This window comes from Bos grunniens, chromosome 3, assembly GCF_055505025.1.
Source record: "Bos grunniens cultivar Pamir isolate PY7600 chromosome 3, Bosgru_T2T1.0, whole genome shotgun sequence".
NCBI lineage: Eukaryota > Metazoa > Chordata > Mammalia > Artiodactyla > Bovidae > Bos > Bos grunniens.
The window spans coordinates 96,603,205-96,627,540 of NC_141167.1; the positions used below are offsets into that span (position 1 = coordinate 96,603,205).

The 24,336-nt window shown below is 40.4% G+C and overlaps 1 long non-coding RNA gene and 1 pseudogene across 2 annotated transcripts in view; one reads left to right on the forward strand and one right to left on the reverse strand.

Moving 5' to 3' along the window:
• The window catches only part of LOC147376177 (uncharacterized), a 34,217-nt gene extending 23,036 nt beyond the window's left edge, over positions 1-11,181 (reverse strand). The window contains exon 1 of the long non-coding RNA XR_015160816.1: positions 11,038-11,181. This is a non-coding gene — a long non-coding RNA (uncharacterized LOC147376177). The remainder of the gene's footprint in view (positions 1-11,037) is intronic.
• Positions 11,182-11,368: 187 nt separating this feature from the next.
• Positions 11,369-24,336, forward strand: part of LOC147376178 (RNA-binding protein 12-like) — a 47,359-nt pseudogene continuing 34,391 nt past the window's right edge. Inside the window, exon 1 of the transcript XR_015160810.1 lies at positions 11,369-11,492. The product of XR_015160810.1 is annotated as an RNA-binding protein 12-like (transcript). The remainder of the gene's footprint in view (positions 11,493-24,336) is intronic.

Consider the following 24,336-nt stretch of genomic DNA (forward strand, 5'->3'; position numbering starts at 1 on the left):
GCACAGGAAAGGTCTGTCACTGCTGTTTGTGCAAAAGAAAGAGAGGGTGGGGTTGAAGAAGGAAAAAAAGAGGCAATGCAGCACAAAGCCCATCCTTAAATTCCTCTGAAAGGAGGGTGGCGAATGAAGAGATGAGGAGGAGGGGGAAGATTAAAAAAACAAATGTGTGCCCGGGATCCATCTGGAAGCCAGATACTCAGTGTGTGGGCAAAAACCCTCTTCGGTTCCAGGTGCCGTCTCTGGTGGCTGTGCGGCTCAGTCTGCCCCTCCCTTTACCCAAACCACAAGCCATTCCTACTCCTCTGCAACTCCTCCAAGACACATAACTTAAAGTCCGAAAGACGTTTTCTAGCAAAACCAACTAATATTATTTTCCCTACCTATTGTCTCATGAAGAGGATTTTAGATTACATAATCATGAGCTGTTGGACCATGAAGGAACTTGAGAGAGGAGTGTCATAGAAAAAAGGGATAATGGTCAGATGTGAATTTCAATTCTGACTCCCACTCATGAGCTAAATAAACAAGTTAGTTAATTTCTCCAAAACTCAGTTTTCCTAATTTGTAAAATGGTGATGAAAACAATATAACCCTTATTCTTTATACATTCATCCATCTATCTGTTCATTTAATATATATCTATATAGTGCTTACGATGAACCGGACATCAACATATGACGTGTCCAGTACATACAGTAGAGACCCAAGGTATAGTTCTTGGCTTCACATGGTTCTTAGCTTCATGAAGCTTACAGTGTCTCTGCTGGAGAAGGCAGATATCAATGATGAATCGCATGAATAAATTAATAAATGTGATGTGAAGTCAAAAGGATCTCTGGGGTAGTAGTATTAGGGCTGAGATACGAAGGATGAGTAGGAATTAGTGTAGTGAAGTACAGTAGCAATGGGACAAAGTGGTAGATTTGTCTACTTTGGGTAGAGGGAACAATCTGTTTGACGGTGCTGAGGGATGACTTCTGCTGCTGTTGCTAAGTCACTTCAGTCGTGTCCAACTTTGTGCGACCCCATAGACGGCAGCCCACCAGGCTCCCCCGTCCCTGGGATTTTCCAGGCAAGAACTGGAGTGGGTTGCCATTTCCTTCTCTAATGCATGAAAGTGAAAAGTGAAAGTGAAGTTGCTCAGTTGTGTCCAACTCTTCACGACCCCATGGACTACAGCCTACCAGGCTCCTCCATCCATGGGATTTTCTAGGCAAGAGTACTGGAGTGGGTTGCTATTGCCTTCTCCAGAGGAATGAGTAAGTTTTCATAAACAACAAAAACAACACAAAGAACATGAACAAAATGAAAATAGCACAGCCAGGTAGAGCTAAAAGGAACAAAGGATGGGTAGCAGACCATTTAATGTATTTTGAACATTATCTGAAGTGAACAGGGCAGCCAGAGAAGGGCTTTCAGCAGAGGAATGCCTATTAAATATGTGTGTAAAACATCATTTTGACGGGTATTTCATAAGATGTTTCTGTGAAAAAATGCACAGAAAGTGTGTTTGTGGAAAAAAAAAACACACAAATAGTCTCATTGCTTCATTTTTATGATGAGAAGTCATAAAACCTATCACATGATTTCAGAATGACTGAAGAGAATAAGAGTACGATCATGCTGAGTTGTGAAATGGGCTTCCTTGGTGGCTCAGCTGGTAAAGAATCTGCCTGCAATCAGGAGACCTGGGTTCGATCCCTGGGTCAGGAAGATCCTCTGGAGAAGGGAATGGCAACCCACTCCAGTATGCTTGCCTGGAAAATCCCATGGACAGAGAAGCCTGGTGGGCTATAGTTCATGGGGTCGCAGAGAGTCAGACACGACTGAGCAACTAAGATTTCTTGAAACAAGTTTTTATTTGGATTGATATTAAATAAGGAATCTACTGGGGTTTAAATAATTGATATTATTTAAGAAAAGATTATCTATTTGACTTTTAATCCAGGAATATTCTCCTTGGAATGGCCCAGGAGTCATGGCATTAGATCCATGGAGAAAATATAATCCTTGCTCAGGGCAATACCTTGTAGGTAGTTCACCAAATAAATCACAAGGTATCAAGCTAAATTCAAATTTCAGATAAACAACACTCTTTTAGTATAAGTATGTCCCAAATATTACAGAGAACATATTTATACTAAAAAAAATTTGTTACCTGAGATTCAAATTGGGCATCCTCTAATTTTATTTGCTATAGGGAGCATCAGTCACATCATTTGTAATACTATTATTTGTTGGTTCTCAACTTTTAGAATTGCTCTATAGGTGATATATCAAATATTTAATATTTATAGATCAGAATGTAAATTTTAACAATTTTTCATTGTTAAAAAAAAGGCATATGGAGTGGAGGGTGAGAAAATGGGTGAAGGAATTTTTTTTTTTTTAATGAAGGCAGGCATGCAAGACAGAAGATGGAGAGAGAGGAGAACAAGGAAAGACAGAAGAATGGTGGTAAGGATCTTTATCTTAAGTAGAAGGCAGTTGAGATACTGGTAGACATTGATGTGCATTGCCTTATCCATCTATTTCAGTGTTTTATGTGCCAGAAAAAGTTGTAGGAAATTTCATGTACCATACTTAACTTAAAGCATAAATACTGATTGCTTCTGAGTGGCCTTTTTTAAAAAATATATATATACTTTCAAAGTCTGGTTTGTACCACCTTAAGAAAGGAAGAGCACCCCCAACTTTATTAACTGCTATATAAAGTAGTTCACTGAAAGTCATCTTTATCCAATGTGGTCGGGACCAGTAGTTAATGTGTTGGTCAAAAAAGCCAGTTAAAGTGAGAAATCATAAAAAATGATATACACATAGCTTATGCATTTTATTATAATTTAAAACATGTGAATGACTATTTATGTGCCAATCTTTTGATGCAAGGCCAACACTTTTTCTTTGAGTATGAATCCTTGAGTATGAGTTCTGTGTCACCAAAAAGCAACATCTCTCATTTCCATTTATAGTTTCTATAAAATGTAATGAGAATTTAAGTACGTTTTTAAAGCAATCTGAGTGCAGAAGCCTGTGTTTCTAAAAAAATTTCCTTCACCTTCCACACTGTCTTGCCTACAGCAACTTTTTAAATGATTTTACTGAATCTTTCCAAAGCATTCAATATAATTTCTTGCAGAAAAACCCAAACAACTGTTTCTTTGCATTTATATTCCATTGATTTTAATACTCTTTCATTACATTATAGAATTATATAACCAATAAGACAGGGATATACTGGGCAAACTTTTATAGTAGCATAGAAAATCTACTACTACTGGTACTTTTTTTTTTTTTTAATTGAGGTGAAATTCACATTTTGTTTCCAAGGCAGTGGAAATAAAACAGTCAAATTATTTAGGCAAGTAAATCTTCTTAGAGGATATACTACTGGGAAGAAAAAAAAGAGATTAAACAATTTTTGAAGTCCAGTTTCATTCAAAATGTCACCATAATATGTATACTGATATCATTATTCAGTTTCTCAAAATGTGACATTTTCTACTTTTCTAAAATTGTGGTACTTCCATAGAAGGATATTATACTTCTTTTGCAGCTTGATTATTTCTTCTTTCCTTGACTCCCTTAAGGGTGGCACAGGGGAAAGGGGAATAATCTATTTGTTTAAGAGCCTATGAAAGATAAGTGGCAGGTTATGCTGGAGATAAATTCTCAGAAAACTTATTATATCCTCAGTTCCTTCAAGAAATCTATTTTAATGAATGTGTAATCTTACTTTCCAGGCTACATTCAGCCAGAATGCTGCAATAGAGAAAATATAATCACATTATGGAAAAAATGTTTCTATTTAGTTTTTTTCAGAATCCTAGCACTCCTGGCCTTATCCCTTCTCAATCAAGAAGGTCCATGTCCTAAAGCATAAAATTCCTTTTTGCTTCTAGAATTAAATTCAGTTTCATAGACCAGGCTAGTCCCAACTTTCTTAGCCATAAGTATAATGCTTTCCATTAATTTTTAGAATTCAAGTTTAAATTGGGCTGTTTTCCTTATGACTAACTTTCAGTAAAGCCAAATTTTTGCAAGTAACTTTTTAAAAAGCTTCTTATATGGATTTTCTGTTTTCAAATGTTTCTTTAAACCAAGAAAAGAGATTCATTGTTGAAATGATGGATTTTACTTTTTGTTAAAAAAGACAGAGTGCTCAGGGTGGGGTCTGGTCATTTCCTGCTTAAAAACACAACTATAAAGATCAGTCATGCGAAAGGCCTAAACAATCTGACAAGATCCCTTTAAAGGCAATAGCATATAAAGGTAATTCCCAACAGGGAGCTTAGGGAAAGGTAGCTGGGTTTAATTCACCCTTAATGAACAGTTTCTCCTACTGGTAACACTGCCTCAGTACAGGAGCCATCAGGGCAGGCCAGGACACTCCTCAGGAGAGCACGTTTCCTTGGCTAAAATGAATGGATCTTTTAAAGACTTAAAGGGCTCTAAGTCTGTTGAAATCCTATTCTTCCTTACAAACCCAGATTAAAGGCTACCTCTTTCCTCGATTGAACAAGTCTGAATTGACTGCCCTTTTCTGAAATCCCATTGTATTTGCTTCCTTTATTTTAGTTCACAGAGACTATACTTATATTTTACTTTTTAACAAATCTGACCTCTCCACTAGATTCTAAGCAATTTGAGAAAAGGATTCTGTATCATTTGCTAGTGTATCTCCAAGGCACTGTGCTAGGAACAAAGGATATAAGATAAAATAAAGATGCATTCATTCTTAAGATCATACTGTAATGGAGGACAGTATTCCCTAAATAAATGTTTGAAATACAACTTGCTAATGGTTATGTTAAAAGTGTGTACAAGGCATTATGGAAACAAAGAGGAGGGAAGAAACTTATTTTGTTTCAAGATTTAATAAAGCATCACAGTTTTACACATACACACTATCTTAGCTAATCAAATGCACGAACTTCCAATCCTAAAATGCACCTATTTATACATAGAAACTTGAGGTCTACATTTGACATATTTTTAAGTTGTCTGAAGAGCCCTCTACTATCCTTTTCTAGAAAGTACTACTTGACTCCCACTTCAGACCATATTTGTTACTTCTGACCCCATCATTTAGCAGTAGGTGACTAACCCAGGAGAACGATCTACCTCAAGGTGGACTAATCCAACAGAGAGTTGCAAATGTTGTGTTGCACTGGATCCGTCATACCTACCAATACTTCTCATCTTATGCTACTCTAGGTACAACCACTGTATGCATAGCATTAAACCTGTACTGAATAAAAAATCACACCCTGGAAATGAACTTTGTTAAATAAGTCAATAAGACCAATATCAAAACTTACTGTGTCAATATACTTATGGTCAATTAATTTATGACAAAGGAAGCAAGAATATGCAATGGAGAAAAGATGGTCTCTTCAACAAGTGCTGCTGGGAAAACTGGACAGCTACAATTAAAAGAATGAAATTAGAACATTCTCTAACACCACATACAAAAATAAACTCAAAATGGATTAAAGACCTAAACGTGAGAACAGAAACCATAAAACTCGTAAAGGAAAACGAGGCAGAACACTCTTTCGCATACATTGCAACAATAGTTTTTTTGGCTCTGTCTCCTAAAGTTCAGTTCAGTTTGGTCACGCAGTGATGTCTGACTCTTTGAGACCCCATGGACTGTAGAACACCAGGCCTCCCCGTCCATCACCAACTCCTGGAGTTCACCCAAACTCACGTCCATTGAGTTGGTGATACCATCCAACCATCTCATCCTCTGTCGTCCCCTTCTCCTCCTGCCTTCAATCTTTCCCAGCATCAGGGTCTTTTCAAATGAGTCAGTTCTTCACATTAGGTGGCCAAAGTATTGGAGTTTCAGCTTCAACATCAGTCCTTCCAATGAACACTCAGGACTGATCTCCTTTAGAATGGACTGGTTGGATCTCCTTGCAGTCCAAGGGACTCTCAAGAGCCTTCTCCAACACCACAGTTCGAAAGCATCAATTCTTCAGAGCTCAGCTTTCTTTATAGTCCAACTCTCACATCCATACATGACCACTGGAAAAACCATAGCCTTGACTAGACGGACCTTTGTTGGCAAAGTAACGTCTCTGCTTTTTAATAAGCTGTCTAGCTTGTTCATAACTTTTCTTCCAGAGAGTAAGTGTCTTCTTATTTCATTGCTGCAGTCACCATCTGCAGTGATTTTGGAGCCCCCCAAAATAAAGTCAGCCACTGTTTCCACTGTTTCCCCATCTGTTTGCCATGAAGTGATGGGACCGGATGCCGTGATTTTAGTTTTCTGAATGTTGAGCTTTAAGCGAACTTTTTCACTCTCCTCTTTCACTTTCCTCAAGAGGCTCTTTAGTTCTTCACTTTCTGCTGTAACGGTGGTATCATCTGCATATCTGAAGTTATTGATATTTCTCCCGGAAATCCTGATTTCAGCTCGTGTTTTATCCAGCCTAGCATTTCTCATGATGTACTCTGCATAGAAGTTAAATAAGCAGGGTGACAATATACAGCCTTGATGTATTCCTTTCCCAATTTGGAACCAGTCTGTTGTTCCATGTCCAGTTCTAACTGTTGCTTCCTGACCTGCATACAGATCTCTCAAGAGGCAGGTCAGGTGGTCTGGTGTTCCCATCTCTTCCAGGATTTTCCACCGTTTATTGTGATCCACATGGTCAAAGTTTTTGGCATAGTCAATAAAGCAGAGAAAAGGAATTAAAAGCAAAAATAAATAAATGGGGCCTAATTAAACTTAAAAGCTTTTGCATAGCAAAGGAACCCATTGACAAATTGACAACTTACTGAATGGGAAAAAATACTTGCAAATAATATGACAAGTAATGGATTAATATCCAAAATATATAAACAGTTCATATAGCTCAACATCAAAAAATGGGCAGAAGACCTGAATAGAAATTTTTCAAAGAGGATATGCAGATGACCAACAGGCACATGAAAAGATGTTCAACACTGCTAGTCATCAAGGAAATACAAATCAAATCAAATATAAATCAAAACTCTTCAGAATGGCTTTCATCACAAAGAACACAAATGACAAATACTGACAAGGATGTGGAAAAAAGGGGTTGGTGCAGCCACTGTAGAAAATAGTATGGGGATTTCTAAAAAAACTAAAAATAGTACTACCATACAACCCAGCAATTCCACTCCTGAGTATATATCTAAAAAAGCCAAAAATACTAATTAGAAAAGATACACACACCCCAATGTTTCTAGTGGCATTCTTTACAACTGCCAAGATATGGAAGCAAGTTAAGTGTTCATCAACAGATGAATGGATAAATAAAATGTGGTATATATATATTATATATGTGTTTGTGTGTGTATTTATATATATACACATCAATATTATATTGTATATACACACATATAATGGAATACTATTGAGTCATAAAGAAGAATGAAATTTTGCCACTTGCAGCAATATGCATGGATTGGGAGGCTATTATGGTAAGTGGAATAAGTCAGACAAAGACAAGTACTGTTTGGTTTCACTTATCTGTGGGATCTAAAAAATCAAACAAATGAATGAATTTACAAAATAGAAACAGACCCACAGATATAAAGAACAAACTAGTCGTTAGCACTAGGGCTTCCCAGGTGGCTCAGTTGGTAAAGAAGCCGCCTGCAATGCAGGAGACCTGGGTTGATCCCTGGGTTGGGAATATCCCCTGGAGGAGGGCATGGCAACCCACTCCAGTATTCTTGCCTGGAGAATCCCCATGGACAGAGGAGCCTGGTGGGCTACAGTCTATGGAGTTGTAAAGAGTTGGACACGACGGAGCGACTGAGCACAGAACAGTGGTTAGCAGTGGGGAAACGGGAGGGGGAGGGACAATAAAGGGATAGGAGGTTAAGAGGTATAAACTATTATGGATAAAATAAGCTACTAGGATATATTGTATCACATGGGGAATATAGCCAATATTTTATATAATCAATATTTTATATTATTACTATCATATATAGCCAATATTTTATTTTGTAACTATAATAGGAGTATAACCTTTAGTAGTTGTGAATCACCATATTGTACACCTGTAACTTACATAACTTACTATAGCCTGCCAGACTTCTCTGTCCATGGAATTCTCTAGGCAAGAATATTGGAGTAGGTAGCCATTCCCTTCTCCAGGGGATCTTCCTAACCCAAGGATCGAACCCAGGTCTCCTGCACTGCAGGCAGATTCTTTACCATGTGAGCCACCAGGGAAGCCCAACTTACATAATATAGTATATCAACTATACTTCAATTTTTAAAAAAGAGTGAAAAAAACAAACCAAAAAACCCAAGAAACATTACTGGGGAAAGTCCTTATTGAAAACTTGTTTATCAGTGGCTATCATTGAGTCAATAAAGGATAAATGAGATGTAGTCCCTTCCATCCTAGACATTCATGTAGAGAAATAATTACAATACATGGAAAGCTAGCAGGCAGCAGCAGCGGCAGAGTGGTCTAGCTCTGCTTAGGATGTGACCCTCTGGCTCTATGCCACTCTGAGATTTGTCATCTCCTAGGCACAATTACAAACCAGGAAAATGTTTTAAACAAGATTTTGGTGTTTTCCCCTCTCATCAAAGTATGGTAAAAGAAATCTCCTTAATGTCAGTGCACATTAGATTCCACAGTCAGATATACTGTAACCTTTCTGTGTGTGTTGTTTTTTTTCCCCCCTCTCTTCTTTATTTTGGGTTATTGAGCAGAAGCTGACTAGCTCCAGTCTGTTCTTTCAGCCTGAAAACCCAGTCCTTCAGGGTTGCCAGACCTAAGGGACAGATATCCAACATGGAAACTCTTGAAGGGGGTGGCATCACTCACTGAGGGGTCCTCAGTTGGGAAACTCAGGGACGACAGAATCCTTTCCTGGTTTCTATTCCTCCATTTGCCCTGTTTTATGGGAATAGGAGACTCACTGAGGCAGCTGGGGTATGTGTGTTAGCAGCTAACAGGGGCAAAAACTGGCACTGAAAGGAACTACTTCCAGGGAGGAGATCCTATTTCCACCATTACCACTTTCCTAGGACTTATTCAGCACCCAGGCTCTGGGAAGATTTATGAGCTGCTTAAGACATTCATGTTTACTTACTGCTGATCATTGGAAATTCAAGGGTGAGAACCGGATTGTTAGTAGTCAGGGAGCCCTCTGTTCCAGGCCCATGGGCTCTGTACACCCCCTTAGGTTTATCTCTCTATGCTTTGCTTCACAGCTCCCCCTGAGGCACATGCCACAGATTTTCTCCTGGGCTTTACTTGAATTGGCCAAAATTTCGTAAATGTGCAACAGATTGGGAGAGCTAGAAAATAATCAAATAACCTGGACAAGAACTCATATTTGTGAAGTAGTTTACGGTTTACAAGGTACATTCACATACATTATCACCTAGTTCATTTGTTCATTCATCCATTCATGCATTCCTACCTCATATATTTACCAGACACCAAATGTGTGCCAAGAGTTGAATCTTGCCCCTATATTTTACCAAATAGAAAATACTGCTTAATTTCTGCAGGCCTGTATTTAATTCTGTAAAATCTATTTATTTAACACTTTTGAAACAACTACACTGTGCAAAGCATTACATCTGGTATAAAGAGAAGTTAATACATGTGAAAAATATAAAAATCAATAAATTGGGGTAAAGACAATAAAGACATGATCTAGTGAAGGAAGTGGATGTTATACAAACAAAACAAAGAAATGCAATGGGGTGGGGAGAAGGAAGGGAATTAAATAAGGAATCCAAGCTCCTAGGTGTCAAACTGAAACAAAGCTTGAAGTTGAGGTGCAGTGGTACCAATTTTCAATTCTGACTAGGAAACACAAGCAGCATTGTGCTATGCTTAGTTGCACAGTCGTGTTCAACTCTTTGTGAACCCATGGACTCTCTGTCTATGGGGATTCTCCAGGCAAGAATACTGGAGTGGGTTGCCATGCCCTCCTCCAGGGGATCTTCCTGACCCAGGAATCGAGCCCTGGCCTCCCGAATTGCAAGCAGATTTTTAAAGTCTGAGCCACCAGGGAAGCCTAAGAATACTGAGGTGGGTAGCCTATCCCTTCAGAGAGGGCGGTGGCACCCTACTCCAGTACTCTTGCCTGGAGAACCCCATGGTCGGGGGAGCTTGGTGGGCTGCAGTCCATGGGGTCGCGAGGAGTCAGGCACGACTGATTGACTTCGCTTTCATTTTTCGCTTTCATGCATTGGAGAAGGAGATGGCAACCCACTCCAGTGTTCTTGCCTGGAGAGTCCCAGGGATGGGGGAGCCTGGTGGGCTTCCATCTTTGGGGTCGCACAGAGTTGGACACGACTGGAGCGGCTTAGCAGCAGCAGCAGCAGCAGCCTATCCCTTCTCCAGGGGATCTTCCCCACCCAGGAATGGAACCAGGGTCTCCTGCATTGCAGGTGGATTCTTTACCAGCAGAGCCACCAGGGAAGCCCCACAAGCAGCATTAATACCATCCAAGTCTAGAGTAAAGAGAGTTATACAAAAGAGCTTCTTTAAATATGAAGTGTTGGAGTAGAATAATGGTTATTAAAAATGGACTCCAAGTAAACCAGTGGTATTTTGTTTTGCTTTTGCTACATACTAGAACAGCTTTGCTGTTTTCCTTTATTCACTTTGAACTTCAGGAGTAAGCTATAATTTGAACAAGGATTCCAAAGTTAAAAGAGGAAAGAAAAAAAAAAGCACACAAATTAAAATCTAATTATGAATCTGAAAAAAAAAAAAAAAAACTATTGGAATAGCTGGCCTCTAACATCTTCTGGCTCTGTTTGTTACCACTACGTTAGCACATCCTTGGGATATTTAGATTTTAATAAGAAAAAAAATACACGAACAAAAAATTTGTAATGAGATTTCAGACATCATGCCAGAAAAGATACGGGGGAGGGGAGGGGCTGCTGAAAACGTCAAATCCCTTCCTCCAAACAACCAGCCTTGTGGTCCAGGTGTATTCAATCCTGACCTCAATTTTACGCACTTAACAGTTTTTAATGGTATAAAGATACATTGAGATATGCCTTACCTTAGATAGATCTTTAACTCCTCTTAAGTTTCAAAATTCCTTGCATCACCTGCTCTGGATAAGGCACTGAGAAATTTTGGAAACACAAACGTGTGCATTTAGGAACCTCCAGGTTCAGCCTTTCTGCATCCGGGAACTTAGAACACTATGACTCATGGGAAGTCAGGTATTTCCGGTAGGGCTGCGGCCTTCAATACTTTGGCCCGCGGATGCTCCAAGCAAGGTGCCCGAGGGCAGTCTCCCATCAGAAGCTGTGTCTGCTACAGCCCCGGTGTGTGCACTCCAGCGTTTTAAAGGTTTTGGGAGGTATGAATTGGAACTTTATCAGACATAGCATATGAGTAATTCATTTATGGAGCCATCAGAACCTCATGGAGTTTAAGCGTGGACCTCTAACTCTCAGAGCAGGGAGCCTCCCGAGCCACAACTGCAGGCTGCATGCTGAATACCAGCTGGTAAGTTTGTTTCCAAATTAGACACTAGACTTCAGGGTCTTCTTCTTGGGGTCCATACTGAATTGATGTGCCCCAGGAAGGGTTTCCAAGGGACTTAGGGCCTAGGTTTGTGATGCCTGTAAGGAAAATTGAGTTTGGTGTCAGTGGGACAGGCTTTTATTCAATGGTCAGAGAATGGAGAAGGGGAGTTTATACTCTAAAGGCACCTTCTGGAAGGGAGAAAAGTGTGCGTCACCAGAAAGTGGGAAAGAGGGCTGAGAGGGCCAGGAGCAGCTGGCCAAGAGCGGTGCCTCAGGCTCCTTTGCACCAGGCACAGATTATGCCTAGCAGAGTACAAGTCCCCCCTTTTTGGCAGAGGTCTTAGCATGGTGGGAATTAGAGGTACCTTTAGATGCCAACAGGTTTCATATGTGGTTCCTGTGGTCAAATCATAGCAGGTTTAGTCTGGATTTTTGGTTCTGCCTTTTGTGGTATCCTGTTAATTGAACACAATTAGCCTGCGTGTTTAAAAACATTGCTGCACCTGGGGCCTAGCAAGGGTTAACAGTTCAGTCCTGAACCTTCTAAAGGAAATGTTTACTCTCTGGATTCAAGTTTGGCCTTATTTTCTTGTTCTACATGGTTTTTCTGGGAGAACATATGTACATTTTGACTGTTACCAAGTTCTGAACCTTTGACAACCAATAGAAATCTTCATCTGGATGTCCCACAAGTATGCAAATTCAAATGCACAGAAATTTAATATCTGCTTTTTTCCAATGCAGACCGTGTCTCACTCTCCTTTAGAGATCAAACATTAGTCTTTAGAGGTAGAAATATCTTCCTCCTCCGCCCACTCCAGCCCATCTGTTTAGGCAATAAGACCTATGAAGTGTACCTCAGAAATGTCTCTGAAATCTTCCTCTTTACTTTATTCATTACTTAAATTTTTTGAGCACCAAGGTGTTCAGTTATATATCCTTATCATGCTTTATAGAAGGTACTTCATAAAATTTTTTTTAGTTAATTTAAGAATTGTACCCTCAGAATTTTCTTTTCTGTGGTTACCCACTATCACCACTAAAAAAAGAGGGAGAAGAGAAGCAGCAGAAAAGCAGGATTTTCCTTTGGCTAAACATCACATTGGAGAACAGGTAGGAGGCTCAAAAACTGGGGAAAGATTTTTTTAAGGTCTAGATTGAACAACGTTTCCTTATGAAAGCCTGAATATTACAAATGGGGACCACTGTAGCATGTCTGGAGTGATTAGAGAGTTGGTTTGTATCAGATGAGATCAGATCAGTCGCTCAGTCGTGTCGACTCTTTATGACCCCATGAATTGAGCAGGCCAGGCCTCCCTGTCCATCACCAACTCCCGGAGTTCACTCAGACTCACGTCCATCGAGTCAGTGATGCCATCCAGCCATCTCATCCTCTGTCGTCCCCTTCTCCACCTGCCCCCAATCCCTCCCAGCATCAGGGTCTTTTCCAATTAATCAACTCTTCGCATGAGGTGGCCAAAGTATTGGAGTTTCAGTTTTAGCATCATTCCTTCCAAAGAAATCCCAGGGCTGATTTTCAGAATGGACTGGTTGGATCTCCTTGCAGTCCAAGGGACTCTCAAGAGTCCTCTCCAACACCACAGTTCAAAAGCATCAATTCTTCGGCGCTCAGCCTTCTTCACAGTCCAACTCTCACATCCATACATGACCACAGAAAAAACCATAGCCTTGACTAGAACCTTTGTTGGCAAAGTAATGTCTCTGCTTTTGAATATGATATCTAGGTTGGTCATAACTTTCCTTCCAAGGAGTAAGCGTCTTTTAATTTCATGGCTGCAGTCACCGTCTGTAGTGATTTTGGAGCCCAGAAAAATAAAGTCTGACACTGCTTCCACTGTTTCCCCATCTATTTCCCATGAAGTGGTGGGACCGGATGCTATGATCTTCATTTTCTGAATGTTGAGCTTTAAGCCAACTTTTTCACTCTCCACTTTCACTTTCATCAAGAGGCTTTTGAGTTCCTCTTCACTTTCTGCCATAAGGGTGGTGCCATCTGCATATCTGAGGTTATTGATATTTCTCCTGGCAATCTTGACTCCAGCTTGTGTTTCTTCCAGTCCAGCATTTCTCATGATGTACTCTGCATATAAGTTAAATAAACAGGGTGACAATATACAGCCTTGATGAACTTGTTTTCCTATTTGGAACCAGTCTGTTGTTCCATGTCCAGTTCTAACTGTTGCTTCCTGACCTGCATACAAATTTCTCAAGAGGCAGGTCAGGTGGTTTGGTATTCCCATCTCTCTCAGAATTTTCCACAGTTTATTGTGATCCACACAGTCAAAGGCTTTGGCATAGTCAATAAAGCAGAAATAGATGTTTTTTTCTGGAACTCTCTTGCTTTTTCGATGATCCAGCAGATGTTGGCAATTTGATCTCTGGTTCCTCTGCCTTTTCTAAAACCAGCTTGAACATGAGGAAGTTCATGGTTCATGTATTGCTAAAGCCTGGCTTGGAGAATTTTGAGCATTACTTTACTAGCGTATGAGATGAGTGCAATTGTGCGGTAGTTTGAGCATTCTTTGGCATTGCCTTTCTTTGAGATTGGAATGAAAACTGACCTTTTCCAGTCCTGTGGCCACTGCTGAGTTTTCCAAATTTTCTGGCATATTGAGTGCAGCACTTTTACAGCATCATCTTTCAGGATTTGGAATAGCTCAACTAGAATTCCATCACCTCCACTAGCTTTGTTCGTAGTAAGGCCCACTTGACTTCACATTCCAAGATGTCTGGCTCTAGGTCAGTGATCACACCATCGTGATTATCTGGGTCGTGAAGATCTTTTTTGTACAGTTCTTCTGTGTATTCTTGCCATCTCTTCTTAATATCTTCTGCTTCTGTTAGGTCCATACCATTTCTGTCCTTTATTGAGCTCATCTTTGCATGAAATGTTCCTTTGGTATCTCTGATTTTCTTGAAGAGATCCCTAGTCTTTCCCATTCTGTTGTTTTCCTCTATTTCTTTGCATTGATCGCTGAAGAAGGCTTTCTTATCTCTTCTTGCTATTCTTTGGAACTCTGCATTCAGATGTTTATATCTGTCCTTTTCTCCTTTGCTTTTCGCTTCTCTTCTTTTCACAGCTATTTGTAAGGCCTCCCCAGACAGCCATTTTGCTTTTTTGCATTTCTTTTCTATGGGAATGGTCTTGATCCCTGTCTCCTGTACAATGTCACGAACCTCATTCCATAGTTCATCAGGCACTCTATCTATCAGGTCTAGTCCCTTAAATCTATTTCTCACTTCCACTGTATAATCATAAGGGATTTGATTTAGGTCATACCTGAATGGTCTAGTGGTTTTCCCTACTCTTCAATTTAAGTCTGAATTTGGCAATAAGGAGTTCATGGTCTGAGTCACAGTCAGCTCCTGGTCTTGTTTTTACTGACTGTATAGAGCTTCTCCATCTTTGGCTGCAAAGAATATAATCAATGTGATTTCGGTGTTGACCATCTGGTGATGTCCATGTATAGAGTCTTCTCTTGTGTGGTTGGAAGAGGGTGTTTGTTATGACCAGTGCATTTTCTTGGCAAAAGTCTATTAGTCTTTGCCCTGCTTCATTCCGTATTCTAAGGTCAAATTTGCCTGTTACTCCAGGTGTTTCTTGACTTCCTACTTTTGCATTCCAGTCCCCTATAATGAAAAGGGCATCTTTTTTGGGTGTTAGTTCTAAAAGGTCTTGTAGGTCTTCATAGAACCATTCAACTTCAGCTTCTTCAGCATTACTGGTTGGGGCATGCTGCTGCTGCTAAGTCGCTTCAGACGTGTCCGACTCTGTGGGACCCCATAGATGGCAGCCCACCAGGCTCCCCTGTCCCTGGGATTCTCCAGGCAAGAACACTGGAGTGGGTTGCCATTTCCTTCTCCAATGAATGAAAGTGAAAGTGAAAGTGAAGTCGCTCAGTAGTGTCCAACTCCTAGCGACCCCATGGACTGCACCTTACCAGGCTTCTCCATCCACGGGATTTTCCAGGCAAGAGTACTGGAGTAGGGTACCATCGCCTTGACTTGGATTACTGTGATATTGAATGGTTTGCCTTGGAAACGAACAGAGATCATTTTGTCGTTTTTGAGATTGCATCCAAGTACTGCATTTCGGACTCTTTTGTTGACCATGATGGCCACTCCATTTCTTCTGAGGGATTCCTGCCTGCAGTAGTAGATATAATGGTCATCTGTGTTAAATTCACCCATTCCAGTCCATTTCAGTTCACTGAGTCCTAGAATATCGGCGTTCACTCTTGCCATCTCTTGTTTGACCACTTCCAATTTGCCTTGATTCATAGACCTGACATTCCAGGTTCCTATGCAATATTGCTCTTTACAGCATTGGACCTTGCTTCTATCACCAGTCACATCCACAGCTGGGTATTGTTTTTGCTTTGGCTCCATCCTTTCATTCTTTCTGGAGTTATTTCTCCACTGATCTCCAGTAGCATATTGGGCACCTACTGACCTGGGGAGTTCCTCTTTCAGTATCCTATCATGTTGCCTTTTCATACTGTTTATGGGGTTCTCAAGGCAAGAATACTGAAGTGGTTTGCCATTCCCTTCTCCAGTGGACCACATTCTGTCAAATCTCTCCACCATGACCCGCCCGTCTTGGGTTGCCCCATGGGCATGGCTTAGTTTCACTGAGTTAGACAAGGCTGTGGTCCTAGTGTGATTAGATTGACTAGTTTTCTGTGAGTATGGTTTCAGTGTGTTTGCCCTCTGATGCCCTCTTGCAATACCTACCATCTTACTTGGGTTTCTCTTACCTTGGGCCTGGGGTATCTCTTCACGGCTGGTCCAGCAAAGCACAGCCATTGCTCCTTACCTTGGACGAGGGGTATCTCCTCACCGCCACCCTTCCTGACCTTCAATGTGGGATAGCTCCTCTAGGCCTTCCTGTGCCCGCACAGCCACAGTTCCGGGTAACTCCTCTCATCACTGCCCCTGGCCTCGGGCATGGGTTGCTCCTCCCGGCCACCCCCCCGGCCTCGAACACCAGGTAGCTCCTCTTGGCTGTTCCTGTGCCGTTGCAGTCTAGTACTCTTGGCCGCTGCCTCTGACCTTGGACGTGGGGTAACTCCTCTTGGCCACTGCCCTTCGGGCATGGGGTCCTTCCGGCTTCTGCCCCTGATCTCGGACGTGGGGTGGCTCCTCTTGGCCGCACTATGGCGTGCCTGTTGGTTTGTATAGAGACTTCTTATTTCTCAGAACTGTAAGAGGAGGTATTTTCAGTCAAAAGAGTTTCTCCTGCTCAGTATTTCAATTTGAAAAAGTTATTTGTTTGAAGATTTTGATGTGCATGTGTGTTTATCAGAGAGAGTGGGGAGGGGAGGGAAAGAGAGAGGGAGAAAGTAAAATATGAATGAGCCTGTGATTTTTCCACTTTTAACAGATTTGTGAGTATATTTGCAAATCTCTTCTGTATTATGATTTTGCATATTGTTTCCTTGTGTTTATGTGGGTGTGTTTATTTTATGTGGGAGTGAACTATATAAAAATGTTTGGTTTTCCTGTGAGAAATAATTCAATAGAGTAATGTGTATATGTGCATGTAGGTAGTAGACCAATTAGACTCTAAAATCACTGCAGATAGTAACTGCAGCCTTGAAATTAAAAGACATTTGCTACTTGGAAGAAAAGCTATGACCAACCTAGACAGCATATTAAAAAGCAGAGACATTACTTTACCAACAACGGTCTGTCTAATCAAAGCTGGTCATCATGTATGGATGTGAGAGTTGGACTGTGAAGAAGGCTGAGCACCGAAGAATTGATGCTTTTGAACTGTGGTGTTGGAGAAGACTCTTGAGAGTCCCATGAACTGCAAGGAGATACAACCAGTCCATTCTGAGGGAGATCAGCCCTGTGTGTTCTTTGGAAGGAATGATGCTAAAGCTGAAACTCCAGTACTTTGGCCACCTCATGTGAAGAGTTGACTCATTTGAAAAGACTCTGATGCTGGGAGGGATTGGGGGCAGGAGGAAAGGGGGATGATAGAGGATGAGATGGCTGGATGGCATCACCAACCTGATGGACATGAGTTTGAGTGAATGCCGGGAGTTGGTGATAGACAGGGAGGCCTGGTATTGCTGCAGTTCATGGGGTCGCAAGGAGTCAGACACGACTGAGCGACTGAACTGAACTGAGTCAAAGCTATGGTTTTTCCAGTAGTCATGTATGGATGTGAGAGTTGAACTGTAAAGAAAGCTGAGCACCAAAGAATTGCTGCTTTTGAACTGTGGTGCTGGAGAAGATTCTTGAGAGTCCCTTGGACTGCAAAGAGATCCAACCAGTCAATACTAAAAGAAATCAGTCCTGAATATTCATTGGAAGGACTGATGTTGAAGCTGAAACTCCAATACTTTGGCTACGTGATGCGAAGAACTGACTCCTTGAAAAGACCCTGATGCTGGGAAAGATTGAAGGCAGGAGGAGAAAGGGATGACAGAGGATGAGATGATTGGATGGCATCACCGATTCGATAGACATGAGTTTGAGCAAGCTTCAGGAGTTGATGATGGACAGGGAGTCCTGACATGCTGCAGTCCATGGAGTCCCAAAGAGTTGAACATGACTGAGTGACTGAACTGTGAGATATTGTAAATTTTGAAAGCATATTTATAAACAGATCAGAGTCTATAATTATATTAAACTTCAACATGTATTAATTATCTCAAGGATTTATGAATGAACAACTTTTAGAAGTAATAGATATTATACCTATACAATAATGTATGCATAAATCTTTGCTTTCTTTTCTTTCAAAATTGTGAATTTTGCAGAAAGTATCATACACAGAAATTATAGAAGCTAGAGAAGGTGCCAAAAGAATGACTTCCATAGCATCTTGATTCTTTGGGTGGGATTTGGGCAGGGTGTTCTGTAAGAATTGATGACTCTTGTCCTACATGTGCGACAGTGACCGAGCCCATCTCTTTGTTCCTCCTTGTACTTCTAAAATGAGTTAATGACAGTGAGAAAGCACTTCAACTAGTGACCGTTAGGACTGAAGGCTGAGGTGAGTCTTTAACAATGCCTAAAAGAGAGGGAAGCAGGCTTTCAAGTCATTTTGAATCTGGGTCTAAATCACAGCTCTGCTGCTTCCCAGCTGTGTGGCTATGAGTACCTGACTCCACTTCTTCAAGTCTTAGTTTCCTCATCTATTCAATGAGGTTAATAACACCTACTTCACCTTTCAGGGTGGTTGTTAGTAAAATGCTCTGTATGGTGTCTGGCAAAGAGGTCAGAGTTCAGGAAATAGTGTTGCCCTTATCAAAAGAAGTGATCAAAATATCAAGTAATGGCCCTGAAAGAGAAGTGCTTACTTTTCATTCCTCTGAGATCAGCTAGGTATGAAGCCAGGTGTGAAGATTCTGAGCTGGGCTGGCTGGCAGGTGATTAAAAAATACATTAAGCCAGGTTGGCTGAGAATATTATTTTCCAGGGACCATAGCCCTGTGCATGGTAGAGAGTGGAGAGGTACTTTAGTTATACTGTGCCCACCTCCCTGAAGCTTCCCAGGATCCAGCCTTCTGCCTTTATTGCCAGAACTCAACCCAGTCAGGAGTTGGAGCGGAAAGTCTGTGCTTCCTCCCCCACTTTTAGGGCACACCTAAAAGAAAAGGGATTTGAGCAGAAGCTTTGCATTGTAATGGAAAAGGAAATGGTAGCCCACTCCAGGGCTTTTTTCTTGTTTTCTCTCCTGGAAAACCCCATGGACAGAGGAGCCTAGCAAGCTACAGTCCATGGGGTCGCAAAAGAGTCTGACATGACTTAGCAACTAAACAACAGTTGCATTGTGAATAGGCTGCCCATGCTTCTTAGTAAAGAGTAGGTTTTATTTAGAGCAAACAAAAGAAAACTTGGATGAGACAAAATAGGAATGTGTGTGAGCTGAGTCTGGGATTCAGCAAGTATCTTGATTCCTGCAAAATGGAGCCAGTGTGAGCTCAGCATGGTACTTAAGGCCAGTATCATATTTAATCAATTGAATCATTAATTACTTTGAGAAGCATGAACACTTAATTTCTAGTTCATGTGTAGTTTAAAAGGGGGAATGCAGTCCATATGGTTCTGATTCAATTAGACTTATATCATCAAAATAGATTCTTTTTTTTTTTTTAAGTGGTATCTTGGCCAAGAAATTCAATGAGTCTTTTAAACAAGCGGTTTAAGCCTTATTTCTTTAAAACAGGAAGTCATATTTGACTTTGGCTAAGCCATTTACTCTGGACAAGTTTTAGGAATGGCTAAGTTTTGGACACTTGCAAATCCTAAGTTGGTTTCAGTCATGCAGAAACCGGGTTTTGAACTTCAGAGCAAACTCTCAGACCCTCGGAGTGGTGACCATGTTGCTCAACAGTTAAGCTCTTTGCAAATAACCTCCTGCTGTGCATAATGATATATTCTAGAAAAGCTCCGATTCTTTCTTGCTTGCTTTCTTTTCTGCCTGCCTACTGCTCAGTCTCAGTCACATCCCTACCAGTTGGTCATTTTAATTCCACTAGTCACTTGAACTGTAGAAGCCTCGTATTTTTAATGCTCTGCTCTAAGGTTCTTTTCACTTTGAAAATGCAGGGTTTCTGTAGCTCTATAATCAGTACACATTTAGAACCATGCTGTCAAGGTACGATTTCAAATTTAGGTTAAAATACTAGAACTCAGTAGCTATTCTCTACTAGGACACATTAGCTGTTTGACCTTGAGAAAATAATTAAAACTCTAGGTCTCAATTGTATCATCTGTAGTTATCTGAGATGTAATGAAGGGCCCACCACAGTATCTGGCTCAAAGTAATCACATGTATCTTTATTCCTTTGTTTTCTCCTTCCTTCCTCTTCCTATCTTTCTCTCTCTTTTTTTTTTCCTCTTCACTTCTTTCCCTTTTTTCCCTACTTCTGGTCTTCGCATCATACTTTTATCTTTTTATAATGTGGTGAAGATTTTTACTGTCTTATACCATTTTTTTCCAAAAGATTCATATATGTGATTTCATCTCCTGTAGTTGGTGAGCTGTTAGAGGATTGAACAATTACTTCTGTTTGATCATCTCTGCATTGCCTCATCAAGGGTCCCGAGGATGGTCATTCCTAGGTTAGTGCTATGACTGGGCTGGCCTTAATGATTTTGACAGCTGTTCATACTTATAGACAGGTAGATTCTGTGAAAGAGCTCATCTTTTTTACTGCCTTGTTCAACTTATAGTTATCGCATCACTTTACTTAATCCATACAACATGGATTTTTGGTGTTTTGAAGCTATCACATCACTTTAATCCATAAAACATGATTTCTTGGTGCTGGTTAGATTCTGTACTTCTTAGGGTAAATTTATATTCTTTGAGAAAAGGTCATGCAAAGACCTGAATATATTTTTAACTGTAACACTGCTAATGAAATTTAAATCCCAAGAAAATCAGAAAATTGAGGGTCAGACATGAGACCAATGAAGCAAGACTTATTGCCCTTCCATGAATACTCTACAAATCATTTTGAGACTATATTTAGGCTGTAAAATTTAGACCTTCTAATGCCTGGATTATTTAAAGATGTTTTGATCCTTACAAAATGTGAATCAGGACACTCTTTAGGGATTACATTTAATAAAAATATCTTTTTTCCCTTTTAGCAGTTCCTGTACCTGTATGATAAAAAACATTTCAACTGCACTTTCCTGCCAGATAAACTGTCTAGTTCAGAATTCAGCATTTTAGGCTCTTCATGTAAGTAGTGCCTCTAAGAGTAATGCTTCTCAAACTTTAATGTACCTGTAAATAAACTGAAGATCTTTTTAAAATATAGGTTCTGATTCAGTGGGTCCAGGATAGGCCTTAAGATTTCTGCATTTCTAGTAAGTTCCTAGGTGATGCTGAGGCTGCTGGTCTACTGACCATACTTTAAGTGTAATAGCTAAGTCTTAGATAACTAAGCATTTGGATCAACTTGTATCTCAAATTACACACGTCATGATAAGTGTTCCTGTGAGCTTTCATGACAATATGGACCTTAATATCTCTTTATAGATTGGAGAGATGGTAGCCTATGGTCTTGCTTGCTTCGGGAGAATTTTTTAAAGAATCTGTAAGATCATCAGAGCCTATGAAACCGTAATCTTAGAACTTAAGTATATTTCTCTTTGGACTTTGCTTTATATATGTTTAGTGCTTTAGAAAAGGTCTCAGCTGCCAAAGTTTTGCCACCTCCTTATCTATATTTCTGCTGAGCCATAATGGTGCAGCTGATGGATCCTCAACTTACCCAAGGGTGATGATGTCAGAGCTTATGCTGTATTTTAGATCACCAGCTCTACCTAATGGTGCGTGTACACAAATCCTGTTTAGGTTATGATTTTATCCATGATATTTTAGTAGGAGATGATGAGAGTAATATAGAAAGTTTACAAGCTTTGGTCAAGGAGCCCCACATGTCTGTGTTTCAGTACCCTTCTCTGTAAAATGGGTAATAGAAATTTGCAGGGTTGTTATAAGAATTAGAGATAATTTTAGAGGACCTGCTAGAATGAATGGTAGGTATTACTCTTGACATTAGTTATATTTGTCATTCAGCATACCTGATACAATTGTCCAAGATAACTGGGGACAGTGGTGAACCTGTTTGTTATTCAGATCTAATTCACTGTATAGATCTGGCTAGAATAAAGATAGTGAATTCTGGTATTGAAACTTAAATAGTTTATTGTGTCAGTGCTCTCATTACAATTGCATTTAAGATCATTCAATATAATATATCGATATTGACCAGGGCTTTAAAAAGCCACATTAAAGTTGAATGATAACCAATAAAAGTAGTTCATATAATTGTGTTTTGTAATTGGTGAATGTGTTTCTAAAATATGCTTCTAACACTCTTACCAGATGAAAATAGGTAAAGGTTATTTGATGGGCATTTTAGCCCCTTCTCAAAACACATTTTAAAGTTGTTGTTCAGTTGCTAAGTCATGTCTGACTCTTTAGAACCCCATGGTTATGCAGCACACCAGCCTCCTCTGTCCTCCAGTATCTCTCAGAGTTTCTCAAATTCTGTCTATTGAATCAGTGATGCTATCTAACAATCTCATCCCCTGTAACCCCTTCTCCTTTTGCCTTCAATCTTTCCCAGCATCAGGGTCTTTTCCAGTGAGGTAGCTCCTTGTATCAGGTGGCCAAAGTATTGGAGCTTCAGCAACAGTTCTTCTGATGAACATTCAGGGTTGATTTCCTATAGAATTTACTGGTTTGATCTCCTTGCTTTCCAAGCATAGGAAATAAACAGAACTCATGGCAGCTGGCATGCTGCTGCTGCTGCTGCTGCTAAGTTGCTTCAGTCATGTCCAACTCTGTGCGACCCCATAGATGGCAGCCCACCAGGCTCCCCCGTCCCTGGGATTCTCCAGGCAAGAACACTGGAGTGGGTTGCCATTTCCTTCTCCAATGAATGAAAATGAAAAGTGAAAGTGAAGTCACTCAGTCGTGTCCCACTCTTTGCAACCCGTAGACTGCAGCTTACCAGGCTCCTCCGTCCATAACGCTTCCTAATCAGATTTGGAGGCGTAGCATAGTCCACAAAGGTGTCTGCCCCATTAGTTCTGCCTTATTTAATTTCCCCTGAAGTTTTCAAAGGTAAGAAGGACATCCTGGTGCTTTCCTTAGCTCTCTCAACAAGGTCATACTGGGAAAACTGAAGCTTTGTTCACTGTGTTATCTCTTTGTTTTGTTTTTTACTTTCCCATAACTTTCTTCTCCATCTGATGCAGGAGAGGAGTGAATGCTCCTTCATTGATCCGTGCTTGTGCAAAAGCCCTGAGGTCCACTTAAAGAGATTAAGAGGCAGTAAATAAAATGAGTGGACTGGACATTAAATCACTTGGTGCCTAGCAGAAGCAGATGTACTGGAAGACTGGATAAGCTTGTATGCTTGTATCCATAAGGCTACTCAACACCTTTACCTTGTGTAAAAGACAGTTGCAATTGGAGAAGGGCTTTCCTCCAAGCAAGCTCCAGGAGATGGGGAAGGACAGGGAAGCCTGGAATGCTGCAGTCCATGGGGTCGCAAAGAGTCAGCCATGACTGAGCGACTGAACACAATTTCCTGCTCTTGCCCCCTTCTCTGCCTCCTGCTGTGTTTTCACAAATACAGTGATGTTTCTGAGAAGTGAAGCATGCTCTTCCATGCTCTGTACTTACCCAACCTTTCATAGTCTTCATCTACATTTTTTCTCATTTTTTCCCAAGGGTTTTATTTGGGAGATGTTCTTCATTTTAGTTCAACATTGACAAAATGAAGAAGGAAAAGAGCTGTAAACTTAATTTTTTGTATTTTAGTTTTAGGAGTTATCAGATCAAGCTGTTACATTGTCTCTACAGCCTCGTTTGTCATCCTAGCCTGTCTATGTGCACACCTTTGTACACAAGCAAGTTCGCTTATGTAAAAGTGTATAAATGACTCTGAGGCTTGTTTATATTGCAGATTGCCCCATTTATATTTAGGCAAGCAGACAGCATATGTGTGGTATATATTTGTAAATGGTTTGATGTACACATTTGCAGGTAGCGTATGTCGCTTGGTATGTCCTGTTAATTGGAGAATTTGTAGACTGTGGAATCTGAGTTGGAAGGGTCCACAAAGACGATCTTTTTAAAAAATGACTCATTTGATGCTTGAACCCTCTGTATGACTTTCTTATCCTAGTGTTTACCAGCCTTGACTTGAATACCTCAGTTGTCAGGAAGCTTCCTAACTTTCCAAATTGCCTATCTCATCTTCAGTTGTATTTCTTCTCTTGATCTGTGTGTTACACATGTGGATATATTTCAT